Source organism: Leucopleurus acutus, assembly GCF_964270905.1.
Source record: "Leucopleurus acutus genome assembly, chromosome: 2".
Classification (NCBI taxonomy): Eukaryota; Metazoa; Chordata; class Mammalia; order Artiodactyla; family Delphinidae; genus Leucopleurus; species Leucopleurus acutus.
The window spans coordinates 115028214-115049679 of record NC_139143.1 but is presented as its reverse complement, the minus strand read 5'-3'; the positions used below and the strand labels follow the sequence as shown (position 1 = coordinate 115049679).

The 21466-nt window shown below is 38.6% G+C and overlaps 1 pseudogene across 1 annotated transcript; it reads right to left on the bottom strand.

The window, feature by feature from the left end:
• Window positions 1-597: 597 nt before the first annotated feature.
• Window positions 598-20975, bottom strand: LOC309974460 (guanylate-binding protein 2-like; annotated as a pseudogene). The gene is made up of 11 exons: window positions 20786-20975; window positions 20136-20263; window positions 19091-19211; window positions 15838-16023; window positions 15246-15487; window positions 12150-12427; window positions 10604-10830; window positions 8429-8527; window positions 7937-8129; window positions 3279-3294; window positions 598-789 (listed from the first exon to the last, which is right to left on the bottom strand). The product of its transcript is annotated as a guanylate-binding protein 2-like (transcript).
• Between the last annotated feature and the right edge of the window lie 491 nt (window positions 20976-21466).

Here is a 21466-nt window from a genome sequence, read left to right as displayed (position 1 = left end):
TAGGATGAGAGAGTTCAACAGACTGTCTCTCAGGGGCGTCTTTGTGAGAGAAGAGGTTTCTTTATGAATTTTTCTTCACTTGAAAAATGTTTCATTTGTTCATTTCCTTTCTCTTTCCTTTTTAAAAAAGTGTTGTTTTTTTTTAACCGCGGTGATTTTTTTTCCTTAGCAAGAAAATTGCGTGTGTGTATAAAATCCATGATTTTATAGCCCAGACATATTCACTATTATTTTGTTACAGTTCTTCTTTACTTTTCTTTTCCTTTCTTTTACTAGGGTGCATCCAGATTTGGGGGTTGGGGGTTGGGGGGAGGACTGTTTATAATTTGAGGGTGGATGCAAATTTGGGGGTTGAGAGTTGATTCAGATTCCTTCCATCCTGTTCTGTATCCTTTAAGGCATTGTACTTACCTACAACTTAAAAACTTGACTGCTGCTGTTAGGGAACCAGGTTCTTTTGCTCGAGGAGCTGCAAGCCAAAACACTGAGACGCTGAGGTTTGCAACAGGGAAAAATTTTATTTGTGAGGCAACCCAGTGAAGAGGCAGGAGAACAAGTCTCAGGTCTGCCTCCCAGAAGGAGAGGTGTTTGGAATACTTAGGGGACAAAGAAGCAAGGTGGTCTTAGACCTTGGGGAAAGGTGATCGGAGGTAGGGAAAAGGTGAGGTAATTGGAGTTCTGTGCAGGCTTATCTGAGTTGCATGCTTCTTCATGGGATGCCTGTGCAAATTCAGGGAGATTTGGTTTGAAATAGGTTGGAGAATTTGGGGCTGTGATGACAAAATTCACCTATGGGACAAGCAAGTATATTCTGTGCAGACTCTGATCAGCCGTATTGGTTTCACCTTGTTTCAGCCAGTTTTGTTGTATTACAAGAGGAGGGATTTTCGATCTGTTCCCTTATCTGCTGTTCTGTAAGATAAGCTCAAGAATTTGTTAGTCACCAGTTTCTGTTACAGGTTTTTAACCCTATGGAGCAGGGTTTCACTACCACATCTGTATTTCAGACTGTAGTGAGGGGAAGGAAGGACAGGGAGAGTGTAGTCTCAAAGTTCTACGGCCAAGACTCCCCAAGAGCAAGTGCTTTGACACATATTCCATATGCAGACTTATCTAGCTTCAAAAGCAGCTAGAAAAGTATAATAATCCTTAGCCAGATTGCCCTAAACTTATTCTGTAAAATAGAATGATACCATATTTGAAGGTGCAAAGCATGTTATAATTCTAAAAGTATATGCAACAATATTGGGGACAGATTTTTCTAGAATCTTGAGATGAAACTTGGCAGATTCAAGACAAACCCAAGCTGGGAAAATTAGCGTGAACTAATAATTCCTGAGCCACTGAGATTGATTTAGGGGGAGACTGAGCACATGACCTAAGGCCAGATAAAGTTAATCCTTTCTCAGTTACCTGGATCCAAGAAATTTCTCTCTTTTTCTGTATCACTCTTGGTCTTCTTCTGACTCTCTTGATCTCCTGTCTTCTGTTTTCATTAACTTTTTGTTGTTGTCAATGAGGGTATAAAGACGTGTGTTTCAATATGAAGACTGTAAGGCCACTTAGGTATGTTTGGCTCTGAAACATGATATATATTATTACTTACAAAGGGGTAGAATACATTTGGAGTCTCACTTCCAGCTTCCATGGTTGTAATTGCTTCAGGAAAAATCCAATAATATTGGAAAAGGAAGAATGATTAAAATGGGTTCCTAAACTGAAGGCAGTCACTGAGACTTGATTTAACCGAAATGAAGTGTTTTTCAGTTTCTATTAATTTAACTCCAGAAAAAGTGGTCTAGCATCTTATTTTCGAAATTGTGCTTATTTGTCACCTAGTGTACTTAGCTTTGGGTCTAGTGAAAACTCTGAGAGGAAGAGTCTCATTTTCACATCCTGCTACTCAGATGTTAGTGAAAGACTACAGCTGTGGATGGACCAGAGTTCTAAGCAGCTCAAACAAAGGCCAAGCATACAATAAACATGGAGTCAAGCAAAAAACAAAACAAACAAAAATACATACCAGTTAAAACTATGCATTATAATGAGATAAGACAAGGAACAGAACAAAAATCAGGGATAAGCCTAATGTTGGAACTATCAGACAGGGCGTTTGAAATTGCTATTATTATTATGTTGAAGGATCTAGTGGAAAGGTGAATAACACACATGAACATATGTAAAATTTTTCAAAGAATGGACACTATTAATAGAGTTAAATGGAAATGCTATAAGACTAAAGCACAGTATCAGTGATTAAGACTTATTTTAATGGAATTAACAGAAAAGATGTGGACAAGTTGGTGGAAAGAATCAGAGAAACTGAGATAGATTGATAACAATTAACCACATGGAAACACAGAAATAAAGAGAAAACAAATTATAACTGAGTGTTCAATAGCTGAAGACACCTCACAGGACAATGTCAAGAGGTTTATTGTGCACATAATTGAAAAAAATAAAGTAGAAGTAAAGAAAGAGGCAGAAAAAATGTTTGAAGAGAAAATGTCCCAGAATTTTCCAAGATTAATAAAAGACAAAAAATGGCAGATCAAAAGCTCATAGAACCCTAAGGAAAACAAGTATAAGATAAATATGGCTATGCACCTCACAGACTAGCAATAAAAACCAAGCATAAAGAGAAAATCTTGAAACAACTGGTGAAAAAATAGAAATATTACATACAGAGGAACAAAAACTACGATTGGAAACAAACATTGCTAGAAATTATATAAGCTAGGAGAAAGTGGAATAACATCTCTAAAGTATTGAATGAAAAACATCCACCAGAATTATTTACACAGTCACAATGTTTTTAAAGTGAATGCAAGATAAAAACTTTTAAAGTATAGCTTTCGAACCCTTGTACCCTGTTGGTGGGAATGGGAATTGATGCAGCCACTATGGAAAACAGTATGAAAGTTCCTCAGAAGACTAAAAATATAACTACCACAGCAAGGGAGTTCTCTTGGGCCTCATTATAAGGGCATTAAACTCATTCATGATTGTTCCGCATTCATGAACTAATCACTTCCCAAAGGCCTAACCTCCAAACACCAGCACATTGAGCATTAGGTTGTCAACGTATGAATTTTGGGGAGACATACACATTTAGATGGTAGTAGAAAAGTTCTCTAGGGAAACCAAAAGACAACAGGGAGACAAAAACAAAAACAGTAAGGAAATTTTAGTTCCTGACACCACACCCACAACAAGTGGTAAACACAACCTAACCTCTAGACAGATAATGTAAAACCTCACACTAAAGGCATATTTACCTTAATTCCTTTAAACCTATTAAATCACGACAGCTTTCAAGAAAAAATTATGAGGCAAAAAAAATAGTCTAAAGAGACGAATCAAGTATCAGAACCAGACTCAGACATGGCAGAAATTTTGGAATTGTCAGACAGGAAATTTAAAATAACTATGATTAACATGTTAAGAGGTCTAATGGAAAAAGAGGATAATGAAATGAAAGAACAAATGAGTAATATAAGGAGAGAAATGGAAACTCTCAGAATCATAAGGAAATACTAGAAACCAAAAACATGATGACATAATGAACAATGACTTTGATGGGTTCATCAATAGACTGAACATGGTTGGGAAGGACTCAGTGAGTTTGGAGGTGTGTCAGTAGAAACTTCTCAAATTGAAAAGCACATCGTATTCAAATGGCAGAAAATCAAAGACAAAGAGGAAATCTTGAAAGGAGCCAGAGGAGCCAGAGGGATAGAATGCCTTACTCATAGAGGCACTAGGTAAGAATTACATCAGACTTTTTAGACTTTTCTTCTTGCTTGAAAGCATACAAGCAAGAGGAGAATGGAGTGAAATATTTAAAATCTTGAAAGAAAAAGGAACAACAAATTAGAGTTCTGTATCTACTGAAATTATTCTTCAAAATGAAGGAGAAATAAATACTGCATAGTAACAAGTTGGCCTTCCTCTCTTCACTGGCATGTTATCAGAAGAGGCAACGCCACCACCACCTGGTAGTAAGGAGATCATCCCCCACTGGAGTCGAGGGTGGGGGGGGGCACATGGGTCAAAGTAACTAGGCATTCCCACCCTTTATAGACAAGTTGTTATCAGTGGAGGACTAATGGGACCCACCCCCACCCAGCAGTAACAAGGAACCCCTCCATCCAAGGCATCCAGAGAGGCTGAAGTGGGAATTTACACTCACCTCACAGTAATGGTACGGCCATTACTCCTCTTTCTTTGCCAGCAAATAGGATTTGATTTCTTATAAGAGGTCACTGGACAATTTAAAGTCTGCTCTAAAATTAGAGTATTATCCAAGCTATCAGAAATAAAGGCTTAGATCCTAAAATGACCAGTCATTATATAAATAGAATGTGAGAACATATTCAACTCTGAATCGAGACAAGTTGGGCAAGGACTCAAGAATTCTTTCCCCCTGCCTTCTCTAACTATCTCAGTCCCTCTGATTAATTTTTGTAAATGATAAGATTTAAATTTTATCTTGTTTATGAATGTAAAATTCTGGTATCCATTTTGGAAAAATACCGGAGACTTTATTTCCTATTAATATAAGTGAAATTAAAAGTAAAAGTAGAGTAAGGCTACTTTGAAATAGGACTAAAGTTCAGAGTCAGCTCCTTTTTCTCTGACCAAGAAAATCCAGTTATTATCAGGGAACCAAAATTAGTTCCGGGGACAATTGAACCTCACAATTTTTTTGTATGAAGTAACCAAATTTCCTGCTTATCTTTTTTTTTATAAATTAATTTTTATTGGAGTATAGCTGCTTTACAACATTGTGTTAGTTTCTATTGTACAGCAAAATGAATTAGCCATGGGCTTCCCTGGTGGCGCAGTGGTTGAGAGTCCGCCTGCTGATGCAGGGGACACGGGTTCGTGCCCCGGTCCGGGAGGATCCCACGTGCCGCGGAGCGGCTAGGCCCGTGAGCCATGGCCGCTGAGCCTGCGCGTCCGGAGCATGTGCTCTGCAACGGGAGAGGCCACAGCAGTGAGAGGCCCGCGTACCGAAAAAAAAAAAAAAAAAAAAAAAAAAAAAGAATCAGCCATACATATACCTATATCCCCTCCCTTTTGAACATCCTTCCCATTGAGTTCACCACAGTGCCTTAAGTAGAGTTCCCTGTGCTATAGGTATGTAGTCTTTTGTTATCTAATTTATACATAGTATCAATAGTGTATATGTGTCAATCTCAATCTCCCAATTCCTCCCATCCTCCCTTTCTCCCTTGGTATCCATACATTTGTTCTCTATGTCTGTGTCATTATTTCTGCTTTGCAAACAGGATGATCTATACCATTTTTCTAGATTCCACATATATGCATCAATACACGATATTACAATACATTATTGTTTACTATAGGAACGATGCCATACAGCAGATTCCTAGAATGTATTCCTCTTGCTCACCTGAAACTTTATACTCATTGATTGGTAACTTCCAATTTCCCCCTCCCTACGGTGCATGGCATCACCATTCTACTCTTTGATTCTATGAATTTGAATATTTTTGATACCTCATATAAGTGAATCATGCAATCATGCAATAATCATGCAATATTTGCCTCACTGTGACTGGATTATTTCATTTGACTGGACATTTCATAATGTCCTCAAGATTCATTCATGTTGTTCCATATTGCAAAATTTCCTCCTTTTTTAAAAGACTAAATAGCATTCCATTGCATGCATATATCATCTTTATCCACTAATCTGTTTATGGCCATTTAGATATTTCCACAATTGGTTACTGTGAACAGTGCTGCAATGAACATGAGACTGCTGATACCACTTTGATGTCCTTATTTCTACTCTTTCAGGTAAATAATGAGAAGTGGGATTGCTGGATCATATGGTAGCTCTACTTTGAATTTTTTGAAGGTACACCACACTGTTTTCCATAGTGCTGAGACATTTTGTATTCCTGCCAATGGTGTGCAAGAGTTTTCTTTTCTTCACAGTCTCACCATATTTGTTGTCTTCTGTTTTTTTGATAACAGCCATTCTAACAGGTATAAGGTAATATTTCACTGTGCTTTTGATTTATATTTCCCTAATAATTTGTGATGTTGTATATGTTTTCATATACTTGTTGGCCATTTGTACATCTTTGGAGAACTGTCTACTTAAGTTCTTAGGCCATTTTTCTATTGGGTTAGTAGTTTTTTTGCTATTTAGTAGTAAGAGTTCTTATATATTTTGGAGGTTAACCCCTTATCGGTATATTGTTTGGAAATACTTTCTACTATTCTATAGGCTGCCTTTTCACTCTGTTGATTATTTTCTTTACTGTACAGAAGCTTTTTAGTTTGATGTAGTCCCAATTATTTATTTTTGTTTTTGTTGCCTATGATTTTGGTGTCATAGCTATGAAATCTTGCCAAAACCAATGTTGTGAAACTTTATGTTTTGTTTTAGGAGTTTAACAATTACAGGTCTCCCATTTAAATCTTTATTTCACGTTGAATTGATTTTTGTTTATGGTGTAAGAAAAGGGTCCAAATTCATTCTTTTAAATGTGGTTCTCTATGATCTCCAACATCATTTTTGGAAGAGATTATCATTTTCCCATTGTGTATTATTGGCAACCTTGTCAAAGATCACTTGATTGTATATGTGTGGATTTATTTCTGGGCTTTCTATTTTGTTCCATCGGTCTACATGTTCTCTTCATGCCAGTCCCATACTGTTGTGCATAGTGTAGCTTTGTAATATGTTCTGAAATCAGGAAATGTGATGCATCCAGCTTTGTTCTTCTTTCTTAGGATTGCTGCGGCTATTTGAGGTCTTTTGTGGTTGTATTTGAATTGTAGAATTGCTTTTTCTATTTTTGTAAAAAATACTATCAGAATTTTGATAGAGATGACATTGAATCTGTAGATCAGTTTGTTTTGTAAGAATATTTTAACAATATTAATTTTTCCAATCCTTGAACATAGGATGTTTTTGCATTTGTGTCTTTTTTACTTTCTTTTATCAATATTTTGTAGGTTCCAGTATTCAAGTCTTTCACCTCTTTGGTTAACTGTATTCTTTTTGATGCTATTATAAGTGGGATTGTTTTTTTAATTTCATTTTCAGGTAATTTATTGTTAGTGCATGGAAATGCAACTGATTTTTTTTTTTTTTTTTTTTTTGCAGTACACGGGCTTCTCACCACTGTGGCCTCTCCCGTTGCAGAGCACAGGCTCCAGACGCGCAGGCTCAGTGGCCATGGCTCACGGGCCCAGCCGCTCCGCGGCATGTGGGATCTTCCCGGACCGGGACACGAACCCGTGTCCCCTGCATCGGCAGGTGGACTCTCAACCACTGCGCCACCAGGGAAGCCCCACAGCAGATTTTTGATCATGGAATTTAGTACAAGTCTCCAAAATTTGGTGGCAGAGGTAACAGAAATAAGCTGAGAAGATCAAGCCTGTACTGGTTGATACTGTATTACTGCGTAGACATCCTGACTCAGCATAGACTTGGAGTAAGGCCTGGAGAACAGGAAGGTACTGGCAGCCTAGGTATTTAATTATGTGGTTAATTGTGTAGACGGTCATGAAGTCTTCCTACTCATTAGGACGCTTCCAGACATAAAGTTATATCTCTGAAATGACAATTTCCTCTTTTGAAAAATGACAATATAATGGTACCCGTAACATAATGTACGGATTTGCTCACAGAATATCTGTAAAGCCACTGTTCAGTGCCTGGCAATGAATAGCTATGGTTTATTAGTGATTTAATTCTATGAGATTTTATCCTGCAAGTAGATAGCCTTTAGTAACCAGAGATGGTCAGGGGTAGAAGCAATAAGAGAATGAAATGTCTACTAGTGTTCGGGCTAGAAAAGTCCTTCAACTGACCTAATGCTCTAAATTCTAAGCAGTGCTTTTTATTTAGCACAATGGTAGAAAGAATGGAGACGACACAATTGAATACCTGAAGTTTAGGGCTAGAACCCTCTCCTGCTCTGCCATTAACTGGGCCCTCTCCTTTTCCATCTTCTCAGTCAGTTCTTTCACATGTTCCTGATAACCGTTTTCTCTCTCTTGCATCACCTGGTCATTCTTCTTTTGCATTTCCTCCAACATTTTGTTTGCAGCTTCTGCAGATTTAGACTTTATACATTCCACGTAAGAAGAAAAATAAGCGGAGAAATATGAGGATCTTAATTTATTGTTAAAGCTTTATTTTCACACTTTTTGCTTGTTTGTTTGCTTATTTCATGAAGAAAACTTCTTGTGGTTATTTTTGCACTGAGGAATCAGAGGACAGATTGACATAAATATTAGTTAAGAAAAGAATCCCCTAAAACTATGAACTATACTTGCTATTTTTTGCTCTATAGTAATATTCCAGGTGGACTAATGTGGCTAACATTAACATTTCTAGCGCTTTCCAACTATGTAGAGGGTTTTCAGTTATTCTCACCTTCAATCTCTTTTTCTTTTTCCGTAAGTGACTGATCAGTATGTTGAAGTGCATCAGCCACATCTTCCTTGGAATCCAAATATTTCTTCAGTGTCTCTTCTGCTTATTGATGCAGAAGAAGTTAGAATTAGGAAATAGAGACTATGGGTTAAAGTAAAACCTAGCAGTACATCTCTTAATTCAACTTCATTTTACCACCCATTTTAAAATTTAAATACCTTTTCAAACTAAGCTTTCTTAAAACCCAACTCCGGATCCACCTTCAAACTTGCTTCATTCTCAGTCACCCCAATTTTAGTAATTTAATTAGTAAATCTCGTCTTCTAATTGTATGAGTTAAAAACCTTATGGTGATCCTTTACGTCTTTTTTTTTTCCCCCTCACAAATCCCAGGTACCATTATCAGTTAATGAGGTTTGCTCTGACTTCAAAATAAAACTAACCAGGGCCTGTCAATTGTCACCTGCTCCTCCCAAACACCCTGGTCCAAGACATCATCACTTCTTGCCTGGACCACGGCATTAGCTTCATAATTGGTCTCCCTGCTTCCTTCCACTCTTGCTCCCCTATAGCCTGTTTTCCTCAAGGCAGCTAGTGTTGTGTTATATTACTTTAAGAAAGATCACTTCAATGTGATGCACCAAATCCTCTGCTGATTTTCCAACTCCTTCCAAGTAAAATTGAAACTTCTCTCAGTGGCCTCCAGGATACTACTTTGTTTAGCCTCTGGCCCCTGAGCATCTCTCTGACCTCACCTCCTGCCACCTCTTCCTTTGCTCACTGCCTTCTTAATGCTTTTCCTGCCATTCCTAGAACATCAACCAATTTATCCTTCTGGATGTTTCTGTCGTTTGAAATTTTCATCCTCTAGATGCCTACTTGGCTCACTCCCTGACTCCTTTGAAGATTCTGCTGAAACAGTACCCCACGATAGAGGCCTTCTCTAAAAACCTACATATAAAATAGTACCACATATCCTTCCTCTCCCATGCCTGTAGTCTACTTTGTGTTTCTTCAGGGCGCTTTTTTCACTGTGATAGTGATTTCTCGAGTCACTGTAGTATTATTCTGTCCTTTGCCTTAGTAACAGGATGCTTAATTTTTTCCACCAGGGCACATTGTGGGCCTTGATAAAATGTTGCACTTTCTAGTCAACCTCCTGGTAGCTGAGGTGACCATATGATTAAACTATAGCTAATACCACTTATGTGGAATGTTATATAGTACTTTTTGCAGATCGCCTTAAAGAGAGTTGACCCAGAGAGTTTTAACTCTTCTGTTTTTCCCTTTTCTTTCCATCTGTAATATGGAAGTAGTGGGTGAAATTCCAGTAGCCACCCTAGACCGTAAGTTGACCTTGAAGATGTAGGCTGGGTGCTAAGGTGCTGAAACAGAGCAAAGAAGTGGCCTGGGAACAGGGTGATTGTGGAGTTGTCATAGCAGCATGGACTCCCTCTGCCATACTTCTTGTATATAAGACAGAAAATTTTGTCCTTTTTAAGCCACTCTTGTCTTGTTTTATTTTATTTTTAAATAATATGTACCCAAACCTAATTCTAACTGATATAACCTGAGTATACCAGCACAGAAGTATAGTTAAGAGCAGAGAGTCTGCTACAAGGATTTCTATTCCAGCTGTACCACTTATTACCTGTACATCTTAGGTGAGTTATTTTACTTCCCTGTGCCTCAATTTTCTTATTTATAAAATGAGGACATTAATAACATGTACTTCATAGGGGTGTTGTGAGGATTGAATGAGTTAAGCCCATTTGTTTCCTGAAACAAAATAAGGTCTATATGTGTTAATGCTTATTATTATTAGTTTTTTCTGTAAGCTATAATTTGTTGATTGCTAATACTTTGAAAGAACTTGTTTTCTTTTAATTGCACTAACCACAGAAATTTGACAAGGTCTAGCATATAGTTAGGACTAAGTAGATAATTGTTGGATGATTGAATGACTAAATTATTGAAGAAATTCTACAAACATTTTGGGGGGGCTCCATCTGTGCTTCCAAGAAGGAATCTGTTATTCATCTCATGGTAGTCTCTCCTATTGGATAAATCAGTGAATGGATCAATGAAAAGCACAGGCACTGTTTACCAATCACATTTTGGTTGATTCCACTGTAGTTTGAAAGTGTCACCTCAGCAAGTCCCCAGAAATGGTACTCAGTAGGTAGTTTACCTGTATCCCCTTTCTGGGGGACTGGTAGTACTTATTCTTTAGCTCCTGCTTCTTCCAAATAGAGATGATAACCTCCTGGTTTAGAAAATATTCCTTGCTTCACATCTTCATATACAGGGCCAAAAATATCCTGAATTAAAGCCATGCAATAAACTGAGGATGCTTTCATGTTCTGCTTACAAAAGTCATCTCACTTTGCTTCTAACCCTTCCTGTGAAGTGAAAAAATAGTACAGAAGGTACAGTAAGCCATTATGAGGTTGTTAACCACACACAGATTACTGGAAATGCTGCTTCTGCAGAGAATGTGGCATATAAACATTACACACCTCTCACCATGCTGGGAGATTCTAGAATACCCCTAAATAGAGCGCTGGTTTAAAAAAATACATCTACTTCTCTTTGTGATTATCTGAAGCTTTTTCCCCATGCTTTTTTAGCTTCAGAGAATGATTCTCAAAGCATAGACGCTGTTCCATATAGAAACTTCTCTTTTCAAGTCCCTAATTTAGGAATAGTTTACCACACAAATGTTCAGTAAGACAGGCTTGCAGGGAGTTTCACCACTTCGTGACTTAGTGACATTCAACTTTCATGAAATGAGGTTTCCTTTTTGTAAAACACAGGAAATTTTATCTATGTCATAGATTCCACGTCAGGATTATATGCAGTGGTGCAAAGTATTAAACCAGTGACTTTTTCATGAGTGCTCAAAAGGGTCAATGATTAGTGGTACATTCTTTAAAATGATAATACTTTTGCATATTTTCTCAATACAAGACTAACGAAGGTAATGGAGATTATACTGCAGGTATTTTCGGTATGGAGAAAGCCTAACAAACAGCATTTTTACCTACATCAAATTATTGAAGAGAACTTGTATATCAAGTGTTTCTTTAGTCTAGAAAGATGTCCATTGTCTGCTGACCTTCACTATTTAGTTTCATCAGAACCCCTGAAAGCAGGAAGGTGTAATTTGAAAACTCCTGCCCTTCAAGCCAGAGAAGGGATTGTCATCTGTCAAGTGATTATTTGTCATACAACAATCCTTCCTTAATTTGAAAGGACTCAGACTTGAGTCCTCAAATAGCATTCTTATAATTGATTTCTCTTCCCTGTCTTTCTGAATATTTTACTGTTGCTTTACATTAAACACAATACGTTTTTAGGGTTTTCACAAAGAAGTGAATCATCCTGGATAATTAGCAGGGAACATGAAAACACTGTGTCTTTACTAACTTTAAATGAAAAAATAAATTAAAATAATCTTATGTAAATATAATTTTACAGTTTACTTTTTGCTTAAAATATGGCATCCATAGGGTGGAAATTAACAGAAGAGGATATCTGTAATAACCATAGTTGGTCATGGTACCATAGTCTCTAGGACTAAGTCTAAAGGAAGTCTATTCTTTCAGTAAAGATTGCAAATGAGTACACATAACGGAGGTCTGCTGTCTTTGGGAGGACTACTCATATCAAGAAAGGCCCAGATTTTTCTGCCTCTCATTAACCAGAATAGCAAATATACCCCTAATTTTTTCTGGAACACTCGGTCCACATCCTTGAAAGAGTTCTTCAAGACTTCAGTGACCTCTTTCTCACTGGCCCTGTGCAGGTCCAGCAGCTCCTGGAGGGTTTCCGTGGGCAGCTGCACCCTCTGGCCCATCCATGGGTCATAGTGGGCAATGGCCATTTGCACTGCGGCCAAGTTCTTAATCTGGGCCAAGGCCAAGACTGCATTCTCCATGCAGGGCAGATCCCCACTACTGATGGCATTGATGTAGGTCAGCACCAGGCTCTCTAGACCTACAAAAGAGAATTTTAAAAAATAGTGACCATTAGTTGGTGAGAGAGAGAGGAACAACTGTATTCCGTTTAGTCCTGAGCATATAAATTTTATTATTTTGTATCAACGGCTAGAGTATTTTTTTTTATGTTTTTCAAGTGTCACAAACAATAGTTTTAAGGATTTTTTGAGAAGAATAGTGATGGAATATTTTGTTAACCTCTAGTTTCAGAGGAGTTTAAAGCTTCCCTTTCCTCCTCCTTCCCTCACCCAAATGGAAGATGTTGGAATGAATGGGTTAGAGTAAGGATATTTTGGGGACAAGATAGTAAGTCTTGATCTTTTCTTAGCCTTACTGTATCTCCCTTTTATATACTGTACTGTATCTCCCTTCTAATATATAAAAAAGGTCAGGGAGACAATTTAGCATACACAAGCATTTGTGTGTGTGTGAGTGTAGGGGTACACGTGGTACCGGCCACTAGTCCTGGGCCTGGCCTAAATAAGAGGATCTTTCTAGATAGTCTCTCATCCAAGCTCCATGCAGTGTGATCAGTTCATCCATATTTGCTAGGGATTTATGGTTTTAGCATTGAGAATCTCATATACCAGGAAATGCCAGCCTCGGGCAAACTGGAGTTGTTGATCACCCTACAACTACCAGTTTTTGGCTACAATAATGTATCACCTCACACTGATCAGAATGGCCATCATCAAAAAGTCTACAAATAATAAATGTTGGAGATGGTGTGGAGAAAAGGGGATCCTCCTACACTGTTGGTGGGAATGTAAATTGGTGCAGCCACTATGGAGAACAGTATGGAGGTTCCTTAAAAAACTAAAAATAGAGTTATTTTATGATCCTGCAATACTACTTCTGGGTGTATATCCAGAGAAAACTGGAATTCAAAAAGATACATGCACCCCAATATTCATAGTAGCACTATTTACAATAGCCAAGACATGGAAGCAACCTAAATGTCCATTAACAGATGAATGGATAAAGCAGATACGGTACATATATATAATGAAATATTACTCAGCAATGCAAATGAAATAATGCCATTTGCAGCAACATGGATGGACTGAGAGGTTATCATATTAAGTGAGGTAAGTCAGACAGAGAAGGACAAATATCATATGATATCACTTATATGATGAATCTTAAAAAATGATACAAATGAACTTATTTACAAAACAGAAATAGACTCATAGACAGAGAAAACAAACTTATGGTTACCAAAGGGGAAGGGAGAGGAGGAATAAATTAGGAATTTGGGATAAACAGATACACAGTACTACATTTAAAGTTGATAAAAAACAAGGACCTACTGTACAGCACAGGGAACTGTATTCAATGTCTTATAATAACTTATAATGGAAAAGAATCTGAAAAAGTATATATATATATATATATATATAACTGAATCACTGCTGTACACCTGAAACATTATAAATCAACTGTTCTTCAATTAAAAAAAGACAACTAGCAATTTTGGGGCACTCAATCCTGGGCCTTCTCTTTCTATAGTTTTAAGTAGTGCCATCTATATTTTAACCTCCTGCTTTGAGTTGATTTTTAAACTTTTGATTTGTATATTGAAATATCTGGATGATAATCCTTCTTGTATACGTCAGAGAAAAATCAATACTAAATGATCCAAGTCTAAACAACTTCACCAACTCTGGAAAGCTATTCTTCCTCCAAGTATTTCTTTTAGTAAATGACATCTGTTCAAGCAGTTGCTTAAGCTCAGAACGCTGGAGTCGGACTTGACACTTCGTTATCATTCCTTCCACACACCACGCCCATATGCCCTCCATCATCAAGGTTTATGGATTTGACATTCAAAATATGTGTGGATTCTGTCCATGTTGACAATCTCAATTGCCACTATCTTAGCCTAGCATAATCCCTATTTATTATTAAAATATTGCAGTATCATTCATCTTCTCATTGCTTCATGTACATCCCTCCAACATGGTATCTACAAAATACTCAGAAGGATTTTTTTAAGTATAAATATAACCAGTCCTTTTAGGTATGATTCCCTCCAACCATGACGCCACTCTTATTCACTCTACTCTTGTTCAAATCGCACTTTCTTTTACATTCTTGAAGTCGCAGAGATCTTTACTGTCTTCGAACTTCTCACGTGGTATTATCTCTGTCTGCAAAGCTATTTGAACTGTTCTTCTAATTAACTCCTACTCATTTTCAAGTTCTCATTTTACATGTCACTTTCAGAGACAAATATTCTCTGTCTTCGAATCCAAAGCAGCTATCATTTTAATTTATTATGCTTATCATTGTTTATCATTAGAGTTAAATAAATTGTTATAGTACCTTTTGATCCCACCGTGCTAGAATGAAGATAGAGCTAAAATATTTTAATCCACCATTACGCCCAGTGGTTGGTGCATTGCAGGCACTCCTAATCAATTCACATATTTTTTGCATTGATAAACAAGAGAATTGTGTTAAGGTTAGTGGCAAAGCTTTGCAAACATGGAGTATTTGCCTTTTCCTGACTTTGTCAATCATACAACTTTCCTGGAAGGAAATTTCATAAATAAGGAGAGAAGATGGTGGAGAAGGTTACTACACCAGGATTAGATTCTAGTTTGTTTCCTTTATTTACCTTGCTCATGTGAATATTAGATAACACCAGAAATACTTTTAGTTCCCATATAAAATTCACAAAGTGACACTTGTGGTGTGTTTTCCTTGGCATCATTAGACTCTGTATTTGTCAGAAGTAACCCTCATGGTTCCCACTTCTATTGTCTACAATGGGCAATAGGAAAGTCCAAGTATGGGCAGTGAGAGGGACTCATGAGGCCCATTGACTGTGATGCCCCCTGAGAGAGTCTTGGCCTTGGAATGGCTGAGGATGTAGAAGCAGAAGTCTTCAAATTGTTCTCTGAATTCAGGGTTCAGATCTTCCTCCTGTAGCTGCTCCTGGCGGGTGAGGTACTTCCTCTGAGAAGGTGGTCAAAGATGAAGCACTTGTTCTCTGGGAAGAACTTTCAGATACATAACCAAGGTTCATTAAAGCTTTTAGTTTTTTTATCAGTACCTGGAGGAATGAAAATTTAAGGTAGTACAATTTCAGGCTGATTGCTTCAAATATATGACCCTTCAACTTAGTAATTTGCACAAATCCTATATTAAGAGGTAAATATTAACTAATCATGGATCAGACCAAAAAAATTAAAGGGATAGAGAAATGAAATTTCTTTTCTTCTCCAAGAAGGAGGTAACTTAAAATTAGACCCAATTGATTCATCTAAAGAATGTTTCATTTCCTCTAACAGAACAGCCAGGATAACAAAGTTACGAAATTATAAGTTTTAGCACCTACATAGAAATGGTCATTGTGATATTGTTTTCTCTTTTTTTTGTTAGCCAACCATCAGGCCCAGTAACTTTGCTTTAGCTTCAGTGAAAGCTTCCGGTACTCATCAGCAGTGATGGGTTGCCCATTTGCTTCCAGCTCCAGGGAGAAATCTCTCAGAGTCCACACCAAGTCTGGAAAGAAGCTCACAAAGTCAGCTGAGTCTTTGGCCTCACGTTTACCAGGTGAGGATTTTGCCCTGAATCAATCTGTCAGTTCTGTCACATAGCTGAGATGCTAACATAGGAAAACTGCAGAAAAGGAGTAGCACCTTTTATGCTGTATTTTCTCCCAAAGCTTATCTAAAATAATTTTTCTTAATTAGTTTATTCATTCATTCCACAATTTATTGAGCAACTGCTATGAACCAGGCACTGTCTTAGAACCAATAACATTGCAATGAGTGGGACAATTCTACCATACACATTCTAGTGAGGGAGATAGATGATAAATGAATAAACAAAAATGTAATAAAATCTGAGTCTTGTTAATAATTGTCTTAAAGGAAAATGAACCCAAGCTAAAGGTTAGAGAATAACTGTGTATGTCTGCATGTTGTACTGGTTTATGTAGTGGTTCAGGTAAATTCATCCTGAGATGATCATTGAGCAGAGATCTGGATGAACTGAGGGAGCCAGCCATGCACTAACTCATTGGAGGAATATTCCTAGCAGAGGAAATAGCTCCTACAAACGCTCAGATAGGAAATCACTGAGTGTGTCAAACATATAGCAGGGAGACCAGCATGGCTAGGGCAGAAGTCCTAGAATGGATAGGGTCCAGACTATGTCAGCCCTGTAGGCCATAGAGAGTGTTTGAATTTTAATCTAAATTTAATGGGAAGCTATTGAGAAGCTTTGAGCTGAGAGGGGATATGACCTGATGTTTGTTTTTAAAAGATCATTCTGGCTGGTGTTGTATCTGTAAGAGACAAGAGTATAAGCAGAGAGAAGCATTAGGCAGTTAAGAGGTAACCCAGAGGAGAGAAGATGGAAGTTTAGACTGGAGTTATCACTGAGGAAGTGGTGGAAATTAGCCAGCCTGGGAAAATACCTATGACAGTGGAGCTGACAGGACTTGTGACTAATAGTTTGCAGGTTATAAAGAAAGGAATCATCCAAGATGAATCCGAAGTTTTTGGGGTTTTTTTTGTTTGTTTGCTTGTTTGCGGTACGCGGGCCTGTCACTGTTGTGATCTCTCCCGTTGCGGAGCACAGGCTCCGGACGCGCAGGCTCAGCAGCCGTGGCTCACGGGTCCAGCCGCTCCGTGGCATGTGGGATCCTCCCGGACCGGGGCACGAACCCGTGTCCCCTGCATTGGCAGGCAGACTCCCAACCACTGCGCCACCAGGGAAGCCCGAATCCTAAGTCTTTGATCCAAAACTGTGATGGTGAAGGATTACTTTTGGTCAAAAAAATTAAGAGTTCTGTTTTTTGACACGCTAAGTTTCAGTTGTTTCTTATACATCTAAATGGAGACTTGTAACTAGATACACAATTTTGTGCCTGAGAGCAGTGGTCATGATTACTTATACAAATGTTATGGTGATTGACATAACGGTGTTAGTGAACTCCTTGAGGCTAGAAGAGATGGCCTAGGGACTGAGAAAAGAAGAATAGAAACCCAAGAATCAGAGAGCTATAATACTTAGAAGCCAATAAGAGAAAGAAGATGCAACAAAGTAAGCAGAAAAGATATAGCCAATAAGGAAAGTGGAATATTAGGTAACTGTGGTGTTTTAGACACCAAAAGAACCAAGTGTTTCAGAAAAGAAAAAGCCATCAACTTTATCGAACGCTCCTGAGAGGTCAGTGAGTATGAGAGCCAACCATTAGATAGAGGACCATGAAGGTAACCTTGACAAAAGCTAATTTAGGACAATGCTTGAAACTCAGTTTATGGAAATGTTGGAGTTGTTGATAATGACCAGAGCTAAGAATGCAGGAGAGTGGGAGGATTAAGATGAGGAGGTGAGGGAACTGAGAGGCCAGAGTGTTAGACGAATGTCTGTTGGGTGGTTTTTTTTTTTTTTTTTTTTGCGGTACGTGGGCCTCTCACTGTTGTGGCCTCTCCCGTTGCGGAGCACAGGCTCCGGACGCGCAGGCTCAGCGGCCATGGCTCACGGACCCAGCTGCTCCGTGGCATGCGGGATCTTCCCGGACCGGGGCACGAACCCGTGTCCCCTGCATCGGCAGGCGGACTCTCAACCACTGCGCCATCAGGGAAGTCCTGTCTGTTGGTTTTTAAAGTCTCTAAGAATACAGTGAACTAGGAGCTAGAATATTTAACAGATGAAAGTTTGTTTACAGGGAAGTGGGTAGATGACTTCGCCAAAGGATAGTGTAGTCTCAGTACATGTGCTTCGGAGGAGTTTCTCTTTTTAATGGGAGAATGAGAAAGTCTCTGGAAGCTGTGATAAAGAACAAGGAAGTTACCTAAGTTTTGTGGGACCTATGACATGCAAGGTGTGGGAGAAAAAAATCACCACTTAAGATCACTTGAGAAGTCTGTGGGGGAAATAGTGTCCACAGAGTATAGATAGAACTCAGTCAGAAGGAACTATTTAGAGATCATGATAAGGATCTAAAGATTTGCTGAATGAGACATGAGTTCTAGAGGATGCTGAGGGCTTGGCAATAGAGATTTGTTGGGAGAGGTCATCAAACATGACTGCAGTTTTGACCCCTGAGCTGGACCCAGGCAGCTCACCCTCTCCCCTGTCCTTGGAATGTGCACTCCGCTTGCCTTCCCCATGCTGGAAGTTGCACAAGGACACAGCCTTGAGATAGTAATGGGTGCTGAGACCATCTGGACTGTGTACTGACTGAGCCCAGGTAAGGTCTCTATAGAGACTTTTAAAATTTGGTGGGTAGGTGTGGAAATCTATTTGTCTTCCAGCCACCTAAGACAAGACTTCTAAGTAAATTCCCTTGCTTATTAAACCTGCCACCTGCCAGTCTGATCTGCCATTTTCTTTGGTCTCTCCCTGCCCTCTGGGTACTAAGGTCAGTTTCAGATTACACCCAGGAAGCTCCTGAGGAGATTGTGACCCAACAGGATGAAGTCAGATAGGGCTTGTACAGAGCCTTGTGCAGCTAAGTGTCTAAGGATAATGTGTGACCAGAAAGGCTTGGGCTTCTGGCGGTGATTGGGGTAGACTGGGATGGTGAGCATAATGGGATTCATTAAAGAGGGGACTCCGCAATTCTTCTGCAGTTGCCCACAAATGTAACTGGTGACAAAATAAAGCTGTTCTTTCCTAGATTTCATGTTGTCTGGACCACAAAATGGATTCTGCAGCTGGTCCATGGCCTGCTGGTTGATGGTTCCCATGCTGTTGTATAAAAAGGTGCTGCTCAGGAGAATGGCCAGGGCAAAAATTCAGGAGTCATTCTGGTTGACTCCCTAGAAGTCATTGTAGAAACCACATAGAGTGACTTAGAGCACATGATTTCAATTCAGATGGACAGAGGCTGATCCCAGATGTCTCTATTTAACTCCGGAAACTTAGGTTAGTCATTTCCCTATGCAAATTTTTATCCATCTGTACATGAATTTATATAAAAACGTTAAATTCATGGTGTAGTGAAATTTAAATTAGGCATTGTACATAACTGCGTATGAGAGTGTAAAGCAAATAAGCACTTGATAGTGGTGGCTATTATGATCATGTAATAGAATTCAAACCTATCTCCTGAACTGAGATTGTGATCCTATTTCTGTTCTCATGACATGTCATGGTGAGGAACTTTTTAGACAATAGTTAAAATATGCCCCTTTAGCAAGAGTAATAATGTATTCCAAAGATGTTGTCATCAGATCTTATACTTTGCTTCTCTTACAAATAGCACAGCTGTGGATAACACCATTCCCACCACCTTTCTGGGTTCTCATTCTGAAAAGTCAGATATGTTTGTAAACTGTCTATCAGATTCAGAGGCCCCTTCAGTAGCCTCACCAAGACATTTTCCTACAATATGAAAGAAAAATGACTTAAAAAGTCATTAGCCATTATTTTATGGGTTTCAAACCTACCAATGGGCCTTCCTGACCACTCTCAATGCTTATATGTGTGGCCAAGGTATGCAACAATTCTTAAATTAGCCCATCATTCTCATACTCAGTGTTTACTTTTCTCACATAAGGCTCACTTTGGTTTGCTTCAAATTGGATCTGAGGTCAAATCTTGAGCACAGCCAAGTAAATAAAATAAATGAAAATAATACATTAGTATGATATACTTGAAGCACAAATCAAGGAGTGGGAAATAATAATGCAAAGAGGGCTATTGATCTGACATAAATAGGATTTAAAAGATTTATTTTTTACCTTCTCCACATCTCCCAGGCCCTCAGTATCAAGCAGAACTAGAGTATGTTCTGGCTTCTTGGGATGAGGCACACACCACATCCAGATGCCCTTCGTGTGAGATTGCACCGTGGAGCCCAGAGAAAAACCTGCAAGGGGACATGGAGTTAAGAAAGGGTGGAGTTTTAATAGCAGATGGATCTTGAAATTGAGATAATAGTTAACAACATCAAGGTTTAAAGAGACAAATGAAAACATAATCAGTATTGATCTTAACTGCAACCAGAAAAAGAGAGAAATTAGAACATTCAGTACAAACTGCAATATTTATTTTACCTTAAAGATCAGTATAAGCTTGATGTTAATCCACATACATTTTAGTAAGTGTTTTATTGTTTATTATTGTCTGTATTAATTTTCTTTATTACAACCTTACCCCTTCCAGAAAGGCATATTTATACTTTAAAGAGAAAATTAAGGCAAAGTGGTGAGAAAGAGTTGACTCTTATCTTCTAGCACAGAGTAAATGTAAGATGCCCATCACTGTATCGAAAGTTAGCTTTCAATATTCCTCCCAGGTCTCTAACGTCCTCTTTTCGCATCACTGAACTGGATTCTGGGAGTGTAGGTGGACAGAAGGGAATCAGCTGGGCTTTGCTAGTGCCACTCACCCTTTTTCTTCCCAGCCAGCTTGTTCATCAGGTAGGATTTGCCTGTGCAGTAGAGGCCCACGATAGCCACCACCACAACGGGCTGCTTAATGGCAGACAGGATCTTCACAATTTCTGGATTAACTGACAGTCGCTCATTAATGTTCTCAATAAGGCACTCTGGGCCTGGCATGTGGATCTCTGAGGCCATGTCCAGAGTGCCACCTGATCTGCAAGGGAAGAGATGGGATGGAAAGCAATGTCTAGTCAGTTAGCTGATTGAGAACTTTGCAGTTAGGACTAAAATTTGGTTTTCTCCTTGAACTTTGTTCCTTGTATGTTTTAAAAAGTCCTGTGGCCTATTTAAGCCTGTCCTATAGACTAGTCCACTGGTTCTTTTTAAAAGTAACTTGATTTTGAAGGAGCTTAGCCTTACACAAATTCGTATATACATTGGATACAGAGTTTCCATATTCCATTTCCCCAGCTTCCCCTAATATTAATATCTTATTTAACCATAGACAATGGTTGAAACAGGATTTTAACATTGATACAATACTATTAACTAATCCACACACCTTTTCCCCATGTCACCTGTTTTCCCCCTGATGTCCTTTTCTGATCCAGGATCCAATTCAGGACCCTTCATTGCATTCAGTCATTACCTTTCCTTAGTCTTCTCTCATCATTGACAGGTTCTCA